Below are 6,711 nucleotides of genomic sequence, written 5' to 3'. Positions count from 1 at the left end.
TGGGGGATACTGGCATTGTGGCACCGCACACACGCTCAACAGCCTGTCAGCAGACACACTGGCCTTGCCGTATGGGAACACCGATTTCATCTTGTTCCTGGCTCCTGGCTTCGGCCTAGCTTGGCCTCAGCTGCTGTGACACAGGAGGGAGAGAGCCCTTCCACACTTTGTGACAATACCGCCTAGGGAGGGACATCCAGGAGAGACAAGGGTGGAGGAAAGGTCTCTTGGCACAGATTGTGGGAACGGACTTGGGGTGAGGCGCTGACTGGGTTGTAGCTGTGTGTGTATAGGGAAATCTTTGCTGTACCAATGTGGTTGGGGACATTGAGATGGACTGAACCGGGTTTCTGATTTTTGTGAGACAGTCTTTCTCTCTTTCTCTCTCTCTCTCTCTCTCTCTCTCTCTCTCTCTCTCTCTCTCTCTCTCTCTCTCTTTCTCTCTCATTACTGGATGAGGTTCCCCGGGAGAGCTGGGCTTGGAAAAACGTGGCCCAAGGGATGAATCTGGAACTGACCCCTGGGCTCGAGACTCAGTGTTGTCGTTGTGATCTCTTGTCTTTGCTCTTCCTGCTCCCCCATCCTTCATCTTCCCCGTCCCATCGCAACCCCAACTGACTCCAAACCAGAAACCCCAGCGTGTTTCAAGAATCCACTCGTGCTGTCTGCGCGCCATCTAGTGGCCACAGTATCGGATCGGACAAGAGGCGAAAGCCAAGATGGCGCTGACGGCAGAAGCCAAGATGGCGCCCGCGTCTGAACAAGTCTCGCGTCTCGCGAGGCCTCGGGGTGGTGGTCGGCGTGGAGTTTGGGGGGGTCGAGGAAGGAGGAGGGAGGGAGGGAGGGAGGGAGAGAGTCGGTCTGGCGCAGGCGCAGTAAGCACAGTCGGGCTTCTGGCTTGCTGGCTGAGCAGTGGCGGCGGTGCCGGCGGTGGGGGGAGGGGGGAGGGGGGAGGGGGGAGGGGGCCGCGGCGGCAGAAACCGTCCTTCCGCCGGGCCGGGACTGCACTGTGCGCGCCTCTCTAGGTGCTCCTGCCACGTCCAGGCGGGGGGATCTGTTACCTTCCCAGGGATGTTGCCTTAGTTCTTTCTTCTTGGATCTCTCCATTCCTTTTAGGCTCTGTTTCTCTCTCTCTCTCTCTCTCTTTCTCTGTTTTGCTCGCCGATTCCCGCTTTCCTCTCTTTCTTTCTTTCGCTTTCTCCTTTTCACTGTCTCCTCTCCTTCTCCCACTCCCCTACATCTCCTAGAATTTCACTTGTGACTCCCACCTTTATTTGACAGTCTTCATCCTTACATTCTCTGCCTTCCCCTAGGTTGTTCTTGAGTTGTTTTTTCTCGTTCAATCTTTATAGGCCTTTCTCTCGCGTCCTCATTCTGGATTTATTTTCTTCCCTCATCGGTGTGTGTCTGGCCGTTGTACCTGCGTGTGTGTGTGTGTGTGTGTGTGTGTGTGTGTGTGTGTGTGTTCTCCCCTAATGTTTCCATTGCTTCCCTTTATGTTGTCTTTCTCTTTTCTTAGTTTTTGTCTTTCTTCTTCTTCTTCTTTTTTTTTTTTTGTATTCTTACCTTTGCCTTCCTTTCAGTTCTCATTCTCTCCTCCCCCCAGCCCCCCCCCCCCCGTTTCTCTCTCCCTTTTCTCTCTCTCAATGTCGGTGTTTTCATTTTATTTTCTGTCTGCCTTCTTCCTTTACCTTTGGCTTCCTTGGTCCTTCTTAACTTGTTTCTCTCTTCTCTTTCAATCTATATATGTTTTTCTCTCGCGTCCTCATGCTGGATTTATTGTCTTGCCTCATCTGTTTTACTCGTGTGTGTCTGTTTTTTTTTTTTTTCCCCCCAAAAAATTTTGTTCTACTGTGTCCATTGCTTCCCTTTATGTTGTCTTTCTCCTTTCCTAGTTTTTGGTCTTCCTGGTTTTTTTTTTTTTTTTTTCTTTCTTTCTTAGTTTTGCCTTCCTTTCAGTTCTCATTCTCTCCCCCCCCCCCCCCCCCGTTTCTCTCTCCCTTTTCTCTCTCAATGTCGGTGTTTTCATTTTATTTTCTGTCTGCCGTTTTCCTTTACCTGTGTGTGACCAAGTCTATCCACCCTTCCCCCAAGACTGTACTGATAGGTCAGATGTATCCTGTCACAGTAGATGCGTGGTCACTCACTACTACAACTCGATTCTCCCCAAGCCACGCGACCTGGTGTTCCATGCATCAACACCGAATGTTAACATTTCACCAGTGACGGTCACGACACAGTTTGGTTCTAAATGAGAGGCAAGGCAAAGCAACCGACCTGGCGGCCGGGACCAGCCAGCACCCCCTGCGAGGGGAGGGAGGGAGGGAGGCAGTGACACACATTTCCCTGCCTATCTCGGCTTCATTGCCTGGCTGCGTGCATCCAGCGTGCTGTCCCTTTGTCCCTTGGTGCTGGCTGTCTGACTCCACCTGGTGGCAGCCGTGCTGTAGCTGTAGAGCATTCTGGAGCCGGCAAGGGCGAGCAAGTGGGTGGAGAGCCCGGGACAGGATGTGACAAAGTCCCCAAGCTGCAGGCGGGAGAGTCCCAGCCCTGCTGGGACCTTGGTGGCTCGTGCGCTGTTCGGAGATTGAGCCTGGAGGCTTGCAAGTGAGCAGGCAGGCAGCTGCGGGGGTGGGTAGGTGTCTGCTCGCTCCCGATTGTAACCGGGCTGGAGTACCGCTAGAGTGCATGGGGTCGACCAGCACACCCTTTTATCACTGCCACCGTGCACTAGGGGACTCGATCGGGGCCGTCGGCGGGGCTGCGAGGCCACGGCCACCGGCCCGACACTTGTCGCCTGCACTAGGGGACCCGGCCGGGACCGTTGGTGGGGCTTGAGGCCACGGCCGCCGGCCCAGACGCTTGTCGCCTGCACAAGGGGACCCGGTCGGGGCCGTCGGCGGGGCTGCGAGGCCACGGCCACCGGCCCGACACTTGTCACCCGCACCCTAGGGGACCTGGTCGGGGCCGTTGGCGGGGCTGCGAGGCCACGGCCACCGGCCCGACACTTGTCGCCTGCACTAGGGGACCCGGCTGGGGCCGTTGGCGGGGCTGAGGCCCTGGGCCGCCGGCCCGACACTTGTCACCCGCACCCTAGGGGGACCTGGTCGGGGCCGTTGGCGGGGCTGCGAGGCCACGGCCACCGGCCCGACACTTGTCGCCTGCACTAGGGGACCCGGCCGGGGCCGTTGGCGGGGCTGAGGCCCTGGGCCGCCGGCCCGACACTTGTCACCCGCACCCTAGGGGGACCTGGTCGGGGCCGTTGGTGGGGCTGTAGAGTTGTTTGCTTTTCTCTAACTCCTGGGGTCGACCAGGTGGCCACAGGAGCATGCCCTGTGGGCGATGGCTGTGTTTTTGGGGACTTGTGACCCGGGCCCCCATCTGAGGGGCGGCTGTGTCCCATAGGTTGTCCCTGTTGTCCCCTGGAAGGGCATTTCTACACCTGCAGTTGTCATTTTGGATCTGCAGGTAGGTGCTGACACGCTGTCTCCTGGTGACTGTCACCGGAAGAGCTGGGCCCCTGGGTTCGCGTCTGGGGCGGTAGGGGGGAGCGCGATGGGCTGCCGGCGGCCTGGCGCTGGACTGCGTTCCCCCTGCCCATCCGGTGCCGAGCTCCCTGCCTGGGTTCGTGCGGGAGCTTGGTGTGCGATCCTGGTTTAGCCCTGCGACGGTGCCACCATCTCCGGCTTAGAATTTGCCCCGAGAGCGGCAGAGGTGAGGCTGGGCGCTGGGTCCTATACCCGTGTCCGTCTTCTGCCGCAGGTGGCCCGCTGCGTAGTGGTGGCTGACAGAACCCCCTCAGAACTGAGTCTCAGTGGTCGTCGGCCTTATGCCGCGTGTGCGTGTCAGGCGTTCCTCCGCTGGGGTTGGCCACCGCTGCTGAAGAGGCAAGGGGCTGGCGAGGCTGCCGACGGACCCCCCCCTGGCAGCTGTCCTCGCTGGGCGTGACCCCCTGTGCCTCGCGTGATGTCATAATCCTAGACCGAGACTTGACCGATGTGGTGATGTGGCGCTCTCCTGGGCCGGGCCTAAGCCGCTTACAGACGAGGGACGGCCATTCATGGCGAATGCTGCCGAGCTGCTCGTTCTGTCTTGCGGGCTCCTGGTTCCTCTTTCCCCTGCCTCGGCGTGGTGGGAGAGGCCAGGGGTGCGGAATCCGGCTCGATCTCCGCTCCCTCTGCCTTGTGCCGCCTGAAGGTGCTGGCGTTGGGGGTCCAGGCGGGGGTCCTCGGACGTGGCGGACACCCTTCGCCCTCTGCCGTGTCGGTGTGTCATGGTGTGTGGGCGGGCCCCGTCCCGCGGTGGTGGTGCGGGGCTTGTCTGGCAGAGTCTGACCCTGCTCAGCTCTCTGCGGTGCTCCTGGAGCGGTCCAGGTCGTTTGCCTCTCAGGCGCCTGGAACCGAGTGGTGCCGTCGCTCCTTCACTGCCCCGGTGTGCTCTCTCCCGGGTGTGCCGTCGCAGCCTCGCTGGTGTGTGCTGCTTGGTGCGTGGGAGTCCCTGGGGGGTCGAGGCAGTAAGGAAGAGGTAGCGTGGGTGCAGTGCAGGCCCGCTGCCGCTGCCGCTGCTGCTGCTGCCGCCTGTGGCCTTGCTTGGCCGCTGGTGTCCCCTGCGCGTCTGTGGGGGGGCAGGTGGCTTCCTTTCCTCTACCGCAGACCCCTCCGCCCGGCTTTGGGCTCGCCCCGCGGGTTGGGTGTTGCTCCCTCGAAGGGCCCTCTCGGCCTGGTGAGAAGTGCGCTCGGGGTTGGTGGGGTGCGGCCCGCCTTCGGTGAGAAAAGTCTTCTCTAGCGATCCGACAGGGACGTGCCTTACGTGATGGGGTGCCGTATCCCCCGCTTGTCGCCGTTCCTTCCCTCCTGGTGTGTGTCGGTAGCCACGCTGCTGACGACGCGGATGGCTCGGGTTCGTTGTGCGTTAGGTGGCGATGGTCGCTCGTTCCCTCCGCCCTCCCCTCGGGGAGTGTGTGGGGGTTACGCGTGGGCTCTTCCGGCCCCCTTCCGCTGGGGGCCGGACGCTGCCTCTCGCACCTCTACCTCGCCGTGGCCCGTGCCTCCCCCCTCTGGGTCGGGGGAGGGTCCCGCTGGGCCGGGCCGGGTGTGTCCCGGTGCCTACTGTGGGCCTGACGGAGGGGCTCCTGTGGTCGCTCGCACGCACGCACGCGGTGTGCGTGTGTCGCCTCCGGTGTGTGGCCTTCCGCTTGCCACCTGGGGCCCTGGGGTTGTGTGTGGCTTTGTCCCGTGCTGCCCCTGTGGCCCTGGTGTGGGGTGGCTCTGCTCGCTTCCCGCCCTGGGCTTGCCGTTGGCCCGCTGGCCGGTCACCGCCGGCGAGGGTGGTGCGGTGGGGCCACGGGTTTGGGCCTGTTGGGTCTCCCCTCGGCCGCGTCGGCCTTGGGAGCGTTCCTGCGGGGTTGCGGCCCTCGGGACCGGGGCCCGGATGTTGGCGGATGGAGGCCGGGATCCGGCAGCAGGTAGGCGCCCGGCGTGTGGGCGTTGGCGGTGTCGCGTTGGGGGCCCCGGTGGGGGGGCCTCAGGCGCGCGTCGGGGAACGCGTGGGGGTCGCTGGAGGCGGGCTCCGGTGTCCCAGGCGTGTCACGGGACCGCCCGGGTGTGGGCGGTGGCATCCCGTGTCTGTTTTCCGGGAGGGACCCGGCTTTCGTTGGCCCGAGGTGTTCCCTCGTGGCTCCCCGTCGCGCTTCTGGTGCCTCTCCCCCGTGGTCTCATGCCACCCCCCCCATATAGGTACCCCCCTTGCCGCCCGCTGCGGCCTCGTGTCGCTGGCGTGTGGCGTTGAGCGCTCTTTGGGGTCGGGGGTCGGTTGGCTGCGACGTGTGTGGCCTGCGGTGTGCGGGGGCTGGCGTTTCCCCTCATCGTCGGCGGTGTGTGCGCGTGAGGGGTGGCTGAGTCGCACGGTGGTCCCCGGCTGTGTGTGGTTTGTGCCTGGCTGCCTCCCCCTCCCCCATGTGGGACCGCCCTTGCGCTTGGAGAGCGCTGGCGGTGAGATCCCGCGTGGTGTGGGGGCCGGGTGCGTCGTCTGGCCGCCATCCGGTTCGGCCGACCGTCCGTGTGGAGGAGGCCCTCCTCCGCCGTGCCCCTTCGCGCTTGGGGGGGTCCGCTGGCCCTCGGCTCCCGCTTGTCACCGCTTGTTGGGCCTCGCTCGCTCGCCGGGTGGCTCCTGCTGCCGCGCCTCCTTTGTCTCCATCTCGCTCTTCGTCCGCTCCCTGGTCCTGGGTCTCCGTGACCCTGTCGTTCTTCGCTCCCGGGGTCCCGCTGCGGCCGTCGGGGAAGGCGCTCGGGCCCCTTCCCGTGTGTCTCGCCCCCCGCCCCGTCAGGCGGCGGTGGCCGGTGGTGGCGCCGCGGGTCGGCTTGTCGGAGCCTCGGCGCGTGTGCGGGGGTTGAGGTCGGTGAGGCCGGCGGGGGTCGGTCGGTGGGGGCGGCTGGTGTGTCCCGCTGTCCGCCCTCCCGCCCGCCCGCCCTCCCTCCCTCCTCTCCTCCTCCTCCTTCCTGGTTGGCAGTGCCGGTGGTCTTCCCGGACCCGGTGTGGCTGCCCCCGTGAGTGGACTTTCCCTGAGGCTGTGGTCGGCCGGTTCCTCAGGCCCGTCTTGCGTCGCGAGGTTGTGTGGGCGGCTCGGCGTATCGGCTCCGCACCCCGTTGTGTGTGGGGGGCGCTGTCGGCCGGCCCGGATGGAGAGGGTTGTCTCGGGCGTGCGGTGCCCTC

This window comes from Ochotona princeps, unplaced genomic scaffold (assembly GCF_030435755.1).
Source record: "Ochotona princeps isolate mOchPri1 unplaced genomic scaffold, mOchPri1.hap1 HAP1_SCAFFOLD_100, whole genome shotgun sequence".
NCBI lineage: Eukaryota > Metazoa > Chordata > Mammalia > Lagomorpha > Ochotonidae > Ochotona > Ochotona princeps.
This window is presented reverse-complemented; position numbering follows the sequence as displayed.